The sequence below is a fragment of the Toxorhynchites rutilus genome, chromosome 2 (genome assembly GCF_029784135.1).
Source record: "Toxorhynchites rutilus septentrionalis strain SRP chromosome 2, ASM2978413v1, whole genome shotgun sequence".
Taxonomy (NCBI): domain Eukaryota; kingdom Metazoa; phylum Arthropoda; class Insecta; order Diptera; family Culicidae; genus Toxorhynchites; species Toxorhynchites rutilus.
Genome location: NC_073745.1, coordinates 140,404,871 through 140,421,635, shown reverse-complemented (window position 1 = coordinate 140,421,635; position 16,765 = coordinate 140,404,871).

The following is a 16,765-nucleotide window of genomic DNA, read 5'->3' as shown; positions in this document are numbered from 1 at the left end:
ATACAGATAAAAAAAAACTCTCTGAGCTCGGAATTTTCGGCGACAGAGCAAGAATCGATTTCGGGCGCATACAATATTGGATACGGAAATATCCTACTGATGGGGAAGAATAATCTTCAGAAGCTATCCTGTTAATTGCGATTGATTGAAAAATCACAAAACCAAATGTATTTGGTCACAGTGTTACATGGATAGAAAACATTAAAATAAACTCTTTCATATGAATGTAATTTTAAATTCCCAGAGGAACTGGCAGATTATTTTCAGTAACGATTAGATATTTCCACATTTTCCTCGATACTGGAAGCCCACCAGTGGTTAATGCTAACTCGATAACCATCTGTTAATAGCACTTGATTGAAACATATTTGGTCACAGTGTTACATGGATAGAAAACATTCAAATAAACTCTTTCACATGAATGTATTTTTAAATTCCTAGAGGAACTGGCAGATTATTTTCCGGATCTTTCTCGATGCTGAACGGCATCCAAACGGAAAGAATTCCGTTCGTGTATGTATGTGTGCAGCGGCTGCTTCGATGGTCACCTTCTCTTCTCCTGAAGGATCGGCTTCTCTGTGCTCCCTCACAGTTTCAAACAAACTGCTTGCGTTTCAGGGCAGATCTCGATCCTTCGCCGTCCAGCGCTCTCAGCAACGATGTTGTCTTATCGATATCCTCACGAAAAATGAATGCGTCTCACCACCAGAATATCGCTTAAGTATGCTTTTTGTGCGTGATTGAATCGAGAGAAGGCGTGGTTTACGATGGCAATTTGGAAGGCAAACTAGAGGGGAATGAACTCTCTGAGCTCGGAACTTTCGGCGACTGAGCAATAATCGATTGCGGGCGCATACAATATTGGATACGGAAATATCCTACTGATGGAAAAGAATAATCTTCAGAAGTTATCCTGTTAATTGCGATTATTGAAAATTGAAATGATTGAAAAATCACAAAACCAAATGTATTTGATCACAGTGTTACATGGATAGAAAACATTCAAATAAACTCTTTCACATGAATGTATTTTTAAATTCCCAGAGGAACTGGCAGATTATTTTCCGGATCTTTCTCGATGCTGAATGGCATCCAAACGGAAAGAATTCCGCGCGTGTATGTGTGTGTGTGTTTGTAGCGGCTGCTTCGAGATCTTCCCGGGGAACCGTTTGTGGCATCACTCTCCTCCTGATGGATTCCCTTCTGGCCTAAGGTGCACAAACAGACTCTTGGTGACACCGTTCATCCGCGCTTTCATGATAAATGAAGAGCTTCACCACAACAGCGACAACATGCTCCAATCACTGTTCAATTAGAACTGAGTGGATTTCCGAGCGGCGCTCGCTTATATACCGATTGGTGATTTCAATAGCATGTTTTGAAAGCAAATTTAATACTATTGAAACAAGTTTTTGGATCAGAAAGTAACAAGTATAGAACGCGTAGACATTTTAATGATTTGAATTTGAATGAAGTGTTTTTCATACCATTTCGTTCAGTTGTTTAGGAGCTATTAACGCTCAAAATCTCGGTCTCCGGCGTAACGCTTTCGTTTTCGAAACTTTGATTTTACACCCCGGTATAGAAATGAAAGACGTAGTCCTACGTCAAAAAAAATAACTCGATTATATACAGTGAAAAGAAATCAATAACTGTATACAATCGAGGCCGCGCTGTATTTCGTTTTGGAATGCTTCGATGTAGTTTTCATTACCAATTTACGCGAAAAGCTTCATGTCGTCTGCATACACAAGAACATTTATACGCTTGAGAACGAATGAGATGTCATTAACGTACAGAATGAAAAGAAGAGGACCAAGATGAGAGCCTTGTGAGGCTCCCGAAGTGACTTTTACTGGATTTGAGAGAGAAATTTGAAAATGAACAATTTGTTCACGATTTGTTAGATAAGAATTGAGCAAGTTTAAGAGTCCTTGTTCCATTCCAATTTTTTGCAATTTGAAGAGTAGTAATGGAATGTCGATGCGGTCAAATGCTTTACTGAAGTCAGTGTAAAGAGCTTCTATGTGTTGGCCATTTTCCGTTGCATTCAAAATAAAAGTCACAAATGTCAACAGATTAGCTGTAGTTGAGCGGCCTTTGAAGAAGCCAAACTGCATTCTATTCTTTACTTGTTGGAAGACTTTTTCATTTACTATTGCTTCGAATAGTTTAGGAATGCAATTCCACGATAATTACGTACGTCAGATTTAGTGCGTGATTTAAAGAAAGCAAAAATTAAATCGTATAATTTGGATCATTTCCATGGAATGTAGACGTTAAGAAACGGCTGCTTCAGTAATTTATATCTTTTTGACAAACCAAAAAAAATTTCTAGCCGAATGTCATAAATATTAACAAGGAGTCTAAAAGCTGAAAAAAGTACCAGATATAGAAACACATTGCTGAAGTTGTTTTCACTTTATTTTCACATATGTGGGCATGTTAGGATCCTAGTATTGACATACATTGAGGGTTTGAGTAAAAATATACAAGAATTGGTCGTGTCACATTACTTCAAGCAAAAAAAAAATTACCAGAAAACCTAGTTCCCACCCATTAACTAAATGTCTATAAAATGAAAAAGGCAAGTACAACAAATTATTGAGCCACCTGGGGACCTCCGTCGGAGCGTTCACTGTCAGCCTACATATCTTCACGAACCTAACCATGTCCTACCATAGAGAAAATGCAGCAACAAAAAACAAAGAACTAAACAGAATAAATGATCATTAGAGTCACCGACTTTGATAAACGATCTGGCTAAAGCGTAGTGATTGATTTTCTACATGAAACATTTGACGTACGCCTGAAGATTGTCCCCTTCTTGCAGGCTGATGGTGTATCGCTTCGGTTTCGGAACCACCAGCGCTTGGCTGCGAAAATTTTCAGACCTATCCAGTGGTGAAACACGTTCCCTCCTACGATAACTCCGTCGCGGCTCGCAAAACTTCTCTCGGCACCAACAAACAAATGCTTATTCCAACGTGGTCGCCGCAGGAAAAAGGGGTCAAATTGCCGACAAAAAGCCGTGCAGTCGTAGTACGGAGTACTACACACCAACACACAACCCCCCCTCTTCACCAAATCCAAAACGATTTGCCATGGAGTGCAGCAGAAAAACCAAATGTGCATATGTGCAGAGTTCTACTTACCAAGGCTGGAAGGTGCACTTTTCAGTATGTATTTCTATCGGTCTGAAATGAACAAAATCGACAACAAAAGTGTGACGGAACGGTCGCAAAAGAACGACGGCAATTATGACATGGAAAAGACCGTTGCGATAACAGCCACTCCGAAGAAGAAGAAGAACTTGGCGGATAACTGGAAGCACGTGGTCATGTATACCGTGTGAAACAAAAAGATGAAGGCTATTCATCAGATGTTCACAAAACGACGGGTTGGTTGATGTGTATATTGTTGGTAGGATATAATAATTTACCAAAATGAAATGGGGAGCAACAAGCGGAAAAGCAACGGTAATGACCCGTCATACCTTAGAAAGAATATTCCACATACAACACCGACCGTGACAGATTGATATCACTTCAAGTCACCATCTCGCTGTCATCATCTCCGTCGCACGATCGGCCCGGAGTGACTGGCATAATGTGTATATATTTGCATCCATGTGTTACGACGGATAACCTCACAACATATCGCTCACCGGCATCCACATGTTTATTACATCATTAGGCATTCCACTCACAACCGCCACGGTTTGAATCGATGCAATTACCTTTCTGTCGCAGATATGGCGATGGCGGGATGCACCGGAGAATGCAACACCTTACCCGCCCACAAGATACCGCGCCTCCTCGCATCCTCGAACAAATGTCGCACGTTCGCGGAAGGATACTAATGCTGCCAGGCATTTCACTTTATCATCGGTGGACTGGCAGACAGACAGACAAAAGTGACAGCCGTCATCGGTCCGACGCTCCGACTTCTTCTGCCGATGAGTAAAAGCCTGTACAAATCCGCACCATCCAGACCCAAGGTGACAAGGCGTTGAAGCGTACGTACGGTAGCAATTCAATTCAATTAGGCTTCTTGTGGTCGGGTGTGTCTGTACGCCTTGTTTGGGTGTTTTCACTGCATTTGTTGTATATCGAAACCGTTGTACTTGGAAGCTTGTGTAAAAGTAAAGGCGACACCGAGCAACAACTGGCATTCATCATCGCCTTTTTGCCAGTGTGTGGTGTGCGCGAATTCTTCGGTAACTCCGTTCCGTGGATTGTTCGTTGTATTCAACTTTGATGGAATACATTGTATGCTTTTAACACTTAAAGCTCAAAATTTGCCAAAAAAGCATCTGAAAGCTTCAATAACCGATGTTTACACCTTTTTAACGTAGGAATATGTTTCTCAGGAAGGATGCGGATAAAAACATGTGACGTTTTTAGCGAATAGTTTTGAGGTTATCAACCATTTATTACGTTCGAATCGAATTGGAATCGGAAAATTAATCAATCGAATCGGGAATTTTCTATGATTTCTATATTTCTTCGTTCCAACAATTATTTGCTCGATCGTTGTTATTCAAAATATAAGTCCGAAAACACATGTATTCACTTGTAACATAGACGAGAAATGGAAACTTTCCAATTTTCTCATAGATTTGTTCTGTGTATTTCTATGCTTGTCCAACTATGCTGTCAATAACGAGCAACTAATGTAACAACGAGGCACATACAAACCACTGCAAATTAGGAGCGTGTGAATCGATCACTCGAAATGCAAATGCAGTGGACGATATTGGTGGGAATGTTCGCATCACGTGTTTTCTCCCGAGTAAATATTCATTCGTTCACGAGTCTATTCATTTGACGATAGTTCGTTAGTTCGCGAGCAAAAATGAATTCCAAATCCAATTCATTGTGATTCACATACAGTCTGTCTAACTTTTATAAGACCAGATGATGATCCTGCTGCTTTGTGTCGTTGTAAACAAACAACGATTCAATTTATGTTCTAGTGTATTGGTATTGGTAGCTACCATTTGATTTTCTGTTTACGCTGAGCGTAAACAAATGTTTTTGTACTTTTCAAGTGTCGAGTTTTTATAATACCAGTTACATTTTCCGTTGTTTTAGTTGTTTTCATCAATGAATCAAGTGCTCACGGAGAGAGAGGAAGAACAAAACGATGAATTGAAATTGCTCGTCAGATTGGACGATCCGATCATGTAGTACTCAATTATTTGGCGAATCCTCAAGGATACGGTAAGAAGTAGAGAGCTCCACGTAAATCGAAGCTCTCTGACCGGGATAAGCGGGAAATAGTTAGAACAGCTTCGAGTACCTCTAAATCGCTTATGTAAATAAAGTAATCTTTGAATTCTAATGTTTCCCGAAAGACAATTCGTCAAGTTATCCCAGAGGACTAAAAAGGTTAAAGCTGCCAATCTTACACCATCTTAGATCGAAAGACGTCTGAGTTTTGCCAAAGTTCACATATGCCGACGGTAGGACATGGTATGTTATGACAAAGAATATTTACAAAGAATAATAGAATACATTTTGCTATACAGTTATCCCTCTTTTTACACGGTACCTGTTTTACACGTTTTCGCTTTTACACGGTTCATAAATTAACAAATTTTATAAAAATGTATATATGACTGGATATTTACGTATACAAATTTCATTGAAAACATTGTGGCTCCCATTCACCTTTTCAAGCTTTATAATGCCAATAACATCGACAAAAATAGAAAATAAAAGGGAAGTGATATTTTTAGAAACAAAAAAATATTGGATCGTTAACGTGATAGAGAAAGAGTAACGGATGTTGCTAAAAAAATTTTCATGTATGAACCCACAGTGAAAACAATACAATAAATGGAGATTCCATTAGGAAAAGTGTAGCAGCTGGAATTTGCAGCAGTATGAGTATGAGCTCAAATTCATACGTAAAAGATGCTACACTGTTGTCAAAGTATGGGCGTGTCAATTGTGATAATATGTACTTTACTGATGGGTCCTCTATTAATGAGTCCACATGATTTGGAGTGTTGAACGAATTTTTTAGCACCTCCCACAGTCTTCAGAATCCTTGCTCAGTGTATATTGCTGAATTGGCAGCAATACACTGGGCGCTGGACAGCGTCGCCTCACGACCTGTTGAACACTATTACATTGTAACGGATAGTCTTAGCTCTGTCGAAGCTATCCGTTCAGTGAGGCCGGAAAAGCACTCGCCGTACTTCCTTGAGAGAATACGAGAAATTTTGAGTGCTTTATCCAGACGCTGTTATGTCATTACCTTTGTCTGGGTCCCTCCTCATTGCTCTATTCCGGGTAAAGAGAAGGCTGATTCATTGGCAAAGGTAGGTGCAATTGAAGGCGATCATTTATCAGTTATTTATCAGCCCAAGTGGAACGAAGATGAATTGGGTCGGTGGTTTCACTCGATTATCCCTAAGGTTAGCCTTAAACCATGGTTCAAAAGTCTGGACTTGAGTCGGGACTTTATTCGCACATTCTCTCGGCTCATGTCCAATCACTGTTCGTTAGATGCGCTACTCTTTCGTATTAATCTTGTAGACAGCAATATCTGTGTTTGTGGCCAAGGTTACCACGACATCGAACACGTTGTTTGGTCGTGCGAGGGGTATGTTATTGCCAGATCGAATTTAGAAAACTCTCTTCGGGCCAGAGGAAGGCAGCCCAATGTACCGGTGAGAGATGTGTTGGCTCGGCTAGATCTTGATTACATGTCCCAATTATATGTCTTCCTAAAAGCTATCGATCTTCGTGTGTGATTTTCCTTATATCCTCTCCCCTCCTTTTCGTCCTTGGTGAGTTATCGGTTCACTTCCATTAGAATAAGGTGAATTGTAATACATATTAGATGTAAGGATAGTTTTTAAGAATTGAGTGTGAAGTGTGAGTATGAATGAGAATGTGAGTATGAGTGTGAATATTGTTACAATCTCCTTACATCCCATCCTTTTCCTAACGAAAATGTGTCACCCTTCTAAACTCGAGTCGACCGCGAGTAATCGGTTTCCTATTTTATTAACCATAGAATTAAGGAAACATGTTAATATATTCTAGTTAAAATATAGTTCAGACTTATGTAACTGAGCCTGTAAAAATAAAGGATTTAATAAAAAAAAAGATGCTAGACTGGAAAATATGGAAAAAGCACTAGTGATTTGGATCGGAGACCAAAGTCAAAAAAAGATCCCAGTTGGTACCTATGCTATTACAAATAAGGCTTTAAGGACTTATGAAATGCTTTAAAATCAGTCCTCGTCGATTATTTCCAATGGAAAGAAGGTATCGTTTTTCGTAAGCCATGGGTGGTTTGAAAGATTTAAAGTGAGAGATTATTTACATAACATAAAAATGAAAGGCGAAAGTGCATCTGCTGATTCAGACGCAGCACGACATTATCCCGCACAATTCGCTAAACTAATTGCTCCCGATTCTTGCATTTCTGATCAGGTAATGCTGACGAGTCCGGGTTGTTTTGGAAAAAATGCCTGAAAGAACATATTGAGCCATAGCTCACAAATCAGTCAGTGGACATAAACCATTGGTTATAAACAATTCTAAAAATCCACGTTCATAGATATAAAAAATCTTCCTGTTTATTGTATGGCTAAAAAGTTAGCAGGGGTCACAGCCGTGGTTTTCAAGGAATGGTTTCATAAACTTTTTGTCCCAGATGTCAAAAGATATTTAAGTAGAAAAGGGCTGCCTCCAAACGCACTTCTATTGATTGGTAATGCACCTAGTCATCCTCCAGATTTACACCACGAAAATGTGAAAGTTGTTTTTTACCAAAAAAATACAACTTCCTTATCACAGCCCTTAGGCAAAGGATAATTTCGACATTTAAAGCACTTTACATCAAGCAAACATTCAAGTACACTTTGAAACAAATGGAGAATGACGAATCACTAACTCTTATGCGTGCTTGGAAGAAATTTACAATCTTAGATTGCGTTAAACATGTTGGATTGTCATATACTCAGATCAAACAATCAACGCACGATGCTTGCTGGAAAGCAATATGGCTAGAAGCAGTTGAAAGTGGAAACTATTAGAACATGAATATCCCCAGTTCACCAAGTTTGCTCATTCTATAGGAGAAGGTTTTGAAGATTTTGCTCAAGCAGATATTGAGGAAATATTGGCAGATGACGAACTAAATGAAGAGGATTTAGTTCACATGGTGCATGAAGCCGACAAACCAGATGAAGGAAATAATTCTGATGAAAATCAATCTGAACCAGTCACGTTCACAGCAAAATCCATCAGCGTTGGGCTTGATTTGGGAAAAAATGGGAAATCATTTCCTACAATGTGACACGAATGTTGAACGATCTCTTCATTTTCTGAGAGATATTATATTAACAGATATTTAAATCAATATGGAGAGATCTATAAAGGTTTGACGAAAAAACCTACGCAACTGTTAATTACAGATTTTATTACAAAATCTCATCAATCTGTGCTCTTCCCGAATTCGTCGACTGTTGAACCAGGATCGCATCAGGAATGCTTTTGTGATGAAAGTGACATCATACCAATCAGAAACAAAAGACTGGTAGTTCCTGAAAGTGATGACAGCGAATAAACCTATTACATATCTTGCCATATATATTCAATAGGTATAAAAAAAATGATTTTTTTTTCAAGTTTCCGGATTAGAATACTGCCTTAATGTATCTCGAATATCGCGTTAAATTCTGAATCATGATTTTCTCATGGCTAGAAAATATTAGGCTGTCAAAAAAGTCCTGCGGTATTTCCGCGAGGTGGCGTTGTAAGCGCGTAGTTCTAGTTGTATTCATTGTATCGAGTCATACTATAGCTTGTTGGAAAGGTATTTTTGCGCGCTATAATATAGTCCTTGACAGTGTTTTGTTTGGTTAAATCGTTCGTAAATTTTAGTGTCGCAAATATGGAGCAAAATAAAGAGAAAATCCGACATATTTTACAGTACTACTATGACAAAGGCAAAAATGCATCTCAAGCTGCCAATAAAATTTGTGCAGTTTATGGACCCGATACAGTTTCCATTTCCACCGCACAACGATGGTTTCAACGTTTTCGTTCTGATGTAGAGGTCGTCGAAGATGCGCCACACTCCGGAACGCCTGTCGTCGAAAATTGCGACAAAATCGCTGAATTAGCCGAGAAAGACCGGCATAGTAGCAGCCGTAGCATCGGCCAAGAGCTGGGGATAAGTCATCAAACCGTTATTAACCATTTGAAGAAGCTTGGATTCACAAAAAAGCTCGATGTATGGATGCCACACACGTTGACGCCAAAAAACATCTTTGACCGTATCGACGCATGTGAATCGCAACAAAATCGACCCGTTTCTGAAGCGGATGGTGACTGGCGATGAAAAGTGGGTCACTTACGACAACGTGAAGCGCAAACGCTCGTGGTCGAAGCCCGCTGAAGCGGCTCAGACGGTGGCCAAGCCCAGGAAGGTTCTGCTGTGTGTTTGGTGGGATTGTCAAGGAATAATCTATTATGAGCTGCTTCCTTATGGCCAAACGCTCAATTTGGACCTGTACTGCCAACAACTGGACCGCTTGAAGGTAGCACTCATGAAGAAGAGGCCATCTTTGATAAACAGAGGCCGCATTGTCTTCCATCAGGACAACGCCAGGCCACACACTTCTTTGGTGACGCGCCAGAAGCTCCGGGAGCTCGGATGGGAGGTTCTTTTGCATCCGCCGTATAGTCCGGACCTTGCACCAAGTGTCTACCACCTGTTTTTGTCCATGGCGAACGAGCTAGGTAGTCAGAAGTTAGCTACAAAAGAGGCCTGTGAAAATTGGCTATCCGAGTTTTTTGCCAATAAGGAAGCGAGCTTCTATAACAGGGGTATTATGAAGTTGGCATCTCGTTGGGAACAAGTCATCGAACAAAACGGCGCATATTTGACTTAAAACAGATGATTGTAACTAATTTTATGAACAAATGAAAATTTTAAAAAAATACAGCAGGACTTTTTTGACAGCCTAATATAAGCTTATTCCGTCTGTTATTGCAAGATGCAAAATTAAGTAAAGGCACCTCTATCATGCTGAAGTAGTTCTATGCAGTGTTCCAATATACGTTGCAGTTTGTTTAGCAAGGCACTGTTCTTCGAATGCATTTTCTCAAGGGCTCGATTTTCAAAGTGTGTGCGAGCTGCCTGAATTCGAGATTGTTCGGTACCGAAGAATAATCATGCCAGTAGCCATAATTAATGTGGATGGAGCACCAGACCAGAACCCTCGTTCTAAAAAGGTCATAGATATTTTCGATCTATCATTTTAATCAATTAAATCTTGATGCAATATTAGTTGCTATAAATTCTCCTGCACACAATGCATTCAACTGAGTTGAAAGTCGGATTATCCCTCTTTCCCGGTAGGTTAAACACTTCTTCGTGATTATAAGGGATCTCACATGGATGGAAAAACTCAAAACAAGAGACCCGGAATTGGATACAAAACATTTTTAGTATGCAATATTAAAACATTTTTAGTATGCAGGGAAATCGTTAGCTGATTTGTGGAATAACCTAGCGATCGATGGATATCCCGTCATAGCAGAATATATTAAGTCCGCTACCTCCCAAATCGACGAAGAGGAATTAGTACGATATTAAGCCGAGTGGTTTGCTCGTCACGCAAGGACATCCCAAGACCTTTTGCAAATAATGAAATGTGCATATCAACATCACTTTATACCAGTCCATGTTCTTCTCAGCTAAATGCCAGATGATTTGAAAGCACCAATCCCAACAGATGTGAGCATTAATCTTCCGTCTCTTGACGAAAGTTCTTCCGAAGTCACTACTTGCATATAAACAACTTCTGTTTGAACATTTGACATTCACAGACGACAGACGAACATTTGGTTCGTCTTGCGTTACTTTTTGTTACATAGGGGGGAGGGGTCCAAAAACCTCATATTTAGCGTTACGTAATTTGTGAACGACGCATAAATGCTCTTTCGCATTCATGAATCAAAAACTGTAAAATAAAGCAGCAAAATAAGCATATTACCGGCATTTACTGCAAAACTTTTGGGACGAAAAAACGACCAAGTCCTTAAAAGTCATTTTTTTACAAAAAAATCGATAGTAAAACTTTACGTTTCATGCAATTTTAAGACATTTGGCATACATAACAACTAAACTTGTTCGGCTGATCTCCTTACGATTTGGCTGATAATTGTGTGCGTGCAGTATTTTTTGCGAGTACAATCACCCTTGATTGAATACCGTAATGCTTTTGAATCCAGACGGCTTGTTAACCCGAACCCGAACCCCGTCTACTTTTTCATTATTTAATATCATACCAAAACCATAACATCTTTTGCATACAGAATTAATGTGACTGATAATTAATCTAGTGAAGTGTCAAGCATTGTAACTAGCTGTTAACAAAAAAATGTCAAAGATCAAACCGAATATTAGTGTCCCCGGATATGGGAATGAAAAGCACATTCAAAGGATCGTGTTAGGTTGGGGAAAAAGAAACCCATTATTTTTGCTGGAAATTTAAAACTTTATTTAATATGCTTCGGATTATCCAATTTGGGTCAAATATGCACCGTTTTGTTGTAAATTTGTTGCCATTCTAAAGGTAGCTTCATTATGCTTCTTGGTTCTTATTGACGAAGAACTCTAACACTCGATTTTTACAATCTTGATCCCAAATTCCTATCACTCAGGAAGTTTTGCAATGCTAGAAAAAGATGGTAACCGCTTGGTGTCAGGTCCGGACTATTTGGTGGATGCATTGAAACGTCCCCCCCGTGGGGTGCACCCGTGGCCGAGTGGTTAGCGTCTCACATTATCATGCCGGGTGTTCGGGTTCGATTCCCGTTGTGGCCGGAGGATTTTTCGTCAAAGAAATTTCCTCCGACTTGCACTGTGGTCACGCGTATTCTAGAGCTTGCCCCTCGGAATACATTCAAGGCGTGTTATTTGGCTTAAGAAATCTCAACTAAGTATTAATGAATGACGCTAGTTAATGCATATTTTGAGACGGCAAAAGTTCCACAGGGAACGTTAACGCCATTCAAGAAGAAGAAGAAACGTCCCAATCAAGCTCCCGAAGTTTCTGACGAGTCACTATAGACATGTGTGACCTGATAGAACACAACACCTCTTCTGTTGACAAATTCTGGACCTTTTTGGTCAATCGTTGGCTCTAAACAGTCCAGTTGTTGACAATAGAGATCTAAAATTAAGTGCATTAACCTTTCTCGAACGAGCGCATTTTTTCTTGAACGATGACCAGTTTGACGACGGATTTTTAAGAAATTAGGTGTTTTACAATACTCGGACCTTGACAGTTGAGTATAGTTTGTTATGCCACAATTATTTGTGAAACCTAAAATTGTTTTTTCTATGTGTTTCCGTAATTTATAAGTCCAATTTTGTATTGTTATAACTGGTTCTGTTGTTGTTTTTTTTTATCCCATTTACTTATTTAAGGCTCATTAGCATTTTAGCTGTAACAGAGCCGAATTTTAATCGTGTACATGTCACATGGTTATCATATCTATAATTAGCACATTACACAGTTGTCATTCGCCAGTATTCCTTCTATACCATTACATATGGTACATTCACACAGTAGCCATTTAGGCGTAAGAGTTTTCTATCTGTTCTTCCATTATCCAGCTAGACCGGACAGCGGAGACAGTTGATTGATCATTGTTGAGTTATTTATAGAACAGCAGCCCGATGTGTCTTGCAGAGCAGAGCAGTTGTATGGATGAATCGATCTTTTTCGACCGTGGATCGATCTCCATCGCTGATGATTGTTGCGTGGACGTAGCTATTCTGTAACAACACAAAGATGGTCAATGAGGGTCCTGAGTTTTTGAACTCACTCTGTTGTTGTTAAATGTGAAAATTTGCTATAAAATAATTGTGCAACCTACTAACCCATACCTTTGAGGAGTAAACCACAGGGGAACATCGAGTGCCAGCGAGAGATCCGGAAAGTTTAGACCATCAAGAAAGAGGAAATAGTGGGAGGGAGAGAGAAAAAAGGAAAAAGGAAGGAGATCAAGCGTTCGAGACGATAAATTGAATTTGAAGAAGCACAGCGGAAGTACAAAAAATTGAGAAAGGCGAATTCGAAAGGAGTAGTGGAGGAGTAACAGGAAGCTAGAAGGAAGTGGTGAGAAGTGGAAAGCACGGAAGATCGACTGTGGTGGAATTGAAGGCGTGCCAGCTGACTCCACGCAACACGCAACCACGTTTGGTCAAAGCTGAACATCGGGATTCCACCATGAGCAGCACCGATTTTGGAAGGTACAAGATACGTGACATTCTCCTTTCTCTCTTGTCAGCGAGGTGACCAACGGGCCCCAACGAGTAACATCCGGCGCCGCTACGGTACTAACCCTAAGTTTTTTGAAAATAAAATAATATATAAAATTAACCCCCGCTACGATATACCTATCCATCTGTCCCAGAACCAGTGCGCAATTAAAAAGCGTATGACGGCATTCGATTTTTTTAGAATATTTGCAATGTCGCGAGTATGGCGGCATTCGTTCGCTAAGGGTTAAAATTAAAAAAAATTGAAATAAAAAACATAAATTGCTCGTGTTCAACTATTACATTATCGTCACCATAAACGTTATTCACAATTTCAGCGATCTGGCTTGCGTTTTCGCATTTTTAAAAGAACAAATATTTTTACCGATTTTTTTCATTGTTGACCCCCATAGTAGGGACAAAAGTGCGCACTTATTGAATTGTACTTCTGAGGTAACTTGTAACAAAAATAAATGCTTTATCATTACCAGCGGGAGAAACATTATTATCAGAGCACCATCCAATGGGGCGGAGGGGGAGGTGTGTTGTTTAATGTTTTATAGGGGGAGATGGGTGTTATGGTCGAACATACCTAGTGATAATTTTTGGGAGTGAGGAGACTGACAATATAAGATATCTGAAAATGTCCAATATTTGAAACAGAATTCTTCTCATTAACAAACTAACTGACCCGGCGAACTTCGTCCCATCCACAATTATAAAGCATTTCGAACACTCAAGTTCCCACAGAAATTATTTGTATGTAAGCAATCTATACTCGCGGTATATCATTACATTTTTGACACATAAACCTGATGCAGACTATGATTCATCAATCCTGATACTGACTGTTCAAATCAGTGGCTCCGTTCTTGAGTTAAATCGTGAGGAACGGACACCAAATCGTTTTTATTTATATAGATCAAGTTTATTAATACATAGTTACCTTCAATTGATTTATATGAAACTCATTGCTGAAAAATAAACAATATTTATTTGAAGTTCATTGTGAAAACAAAAAAATTAACGAAATATAACCGTTATTGAATTGAATGCATGGTGAAAATAAAAACATTTTTCATTTGAAATTCATTTTGAATTATTTCTAAGCAATTGTTTATTGTTCTTCCTTATCTTGGATTTCGATTCTGAGGATTCGATTTGCCTTGGAGCGTTGTTGTTTCGTTGCGCTGTTGTGGGGTTCGAAAAGACAGACGCGGGTTCCTCATGAAGCTAGAAGTCCAATCTCTGCCTGCCAGTTTTGCAACTTGGTTGAATTCGTGCTGGAGATTGTGGGATTCCGCAAAATCACACACCAGGCGTCGTGAATCTTTGAGAGTCACGCCATAGAAAGCTTTGCCCAGTGCTCTGCAGTGGTTCGCTAGATCCTCAGACTGCTCAATCGTAAATAAAGGGTGTGTCACATCAAATTGCATCACGGAAAAAACGCTGTAGAAATTCGCCCAGTAGACCGATCCTTTTGAAAATTTTAGACAGTAAAATAAAAACTATTAAACAACTTTTGGCATTTTCTTTTTATTCATACTTCAGCCCAAGCCCGTATGCTCGCACCTTCCTCTTTACCCCGTCCATAAGGTTCTGTACAACGTCAGGTTGTAGTTTTTTATTGAACAGAAATTCATTTTCTCTTGAAGTCCGCCTCCGATTTGACAACTTTTGGGTTCTTCCGGAGGGCCTGCTTCATAATCGCCCAATATTTCTCTATTGGGCGAAGCTCCGGCGCGTTGGGCGGGTTCATTTCCTTTGGCACGAAGGTGACCCCGTTGGCTTCGTACCACTCCAACACGTCCTTTGAATAGTGGCACGAAGCGAGATCCGGCCAGAAGATGGTCGGGCCCTCGTGCTGCTTCAATAGTGGTAGTAAGCGCTTCTGTAGGCACTCCTTAAGGTAAACCTGCCCGTTTACCGTGCCGGTCATCACGAAGGGGGCGCTCCGCTTTCCGCAAGAGCAGATCGCTTGCCACACCATGTACTTTTTGGCAAACTTGGATAGTTTCTGCTTGCGAATCTCCTGCGGAACGCTGAATTTGTCCTCTGCGGAGAAGAACAACAGGCCCGGCAGCTGACGAAAGTCCGCTTTGACGTAGGTTTCGTCGTCCATTACCAGGCAATGCGGCTTCGTCAGCATTTCGGTGTACAGCTTCCGGGCTCGCGTCTTCCCCACCATGTTTTGCCTTTCATCGCGGTTAGGAGCCTTCTGAACCTTGTATGTACGCAGGCCCTCCCGCTGCTTGATCCGCTGGACGAATGAACTTGACAAATTCAGCTTATTGGCGACATCCCGGACCGAACTTCTCGGATCACGTCTGAACTGCTTAACTACGCGCTTGTGATCTTTTTCACTGACGGAGCATCCATTTTTGCCGTTCTTCACCTTCCGGTCGATGGTTAGGTTCTCCAAGTATCGTTTTAGTACTCTGCTGACCGTGGATTGGACGATTCCCAGCATCTTACCGATGTCCCGATGTGACAACTCCGGATTCTCGAAATGAGTGCGCAGGATTAATTCACGACGCTCATTTTCGTTCGACGACATTTTTCCAAATTTACGAAAAATTGACAGTGAAGCATGGCCAACGTGATCTATACACTCTTATCTGATTATAAGCGAAAGCTGAAGATATAATTCCTAAAAATTAAATTTCTACAGCGTTTTTTCCGTGATGCAATTTGATGTGACACACCCTTTACTTGTCTGAACCGCCCTAGGTGTTCGCTGACACATCCCAGCAGAAGTAGAAATGTCAATAAAAGAAGATTCAAATCATAAATCACTTACTGATATGAGCCTCTTCCTCAGAGCTGATTCAAAACTACCGAGGTCTGCCGCAATCCGACGCTTCAAGACTCCCTCCCGAAGCCTCTGTCGAGCCATTTGAAAATTTCTGGAATGCATTTCTTGAAATCAGTTTTCTTATTGTGGGTCCCGTTAAAAATTTTGTTGAAAACATTTTAGATTTTTTTTCGAGAGCAAAACGTTGGTGCGAACTTTTGCCCCACAGCCACTGCGCCCTTTAGCCCCACAACCAATTTTTGAACTAATCGATTTTTTAAAAAAAGCTCTTGAACTTTTTCACAAAAACGAATACGCACTATCATCTACTCTTGAATGAAGGTTTTCTTGACAGTGTAGTTTCGAACTTTCCAGTTATTTTAGGTAAGTAAATCGTCAGCTCCAAAAATGAAAAAAATAGATTAAAACATCGCAAAAATCTTTTTACCTCATAACTTTTTGCCACTTTCATAAAATGTATCTTGTTTATATGTGAGGGGCTTAGAATGCAAGGGGTGTAAGTGACTTGATCGATTACTCTTCATCAACTTTTTCTTTAGTTAATAACTCAACTGCAAAAACGTTCCAATTTGAGTTTGCTATAGAATCCGATAGATGAGGTTCTGACCTATCTTCCACATTGTCAAATATAGCTGGAAATGTATT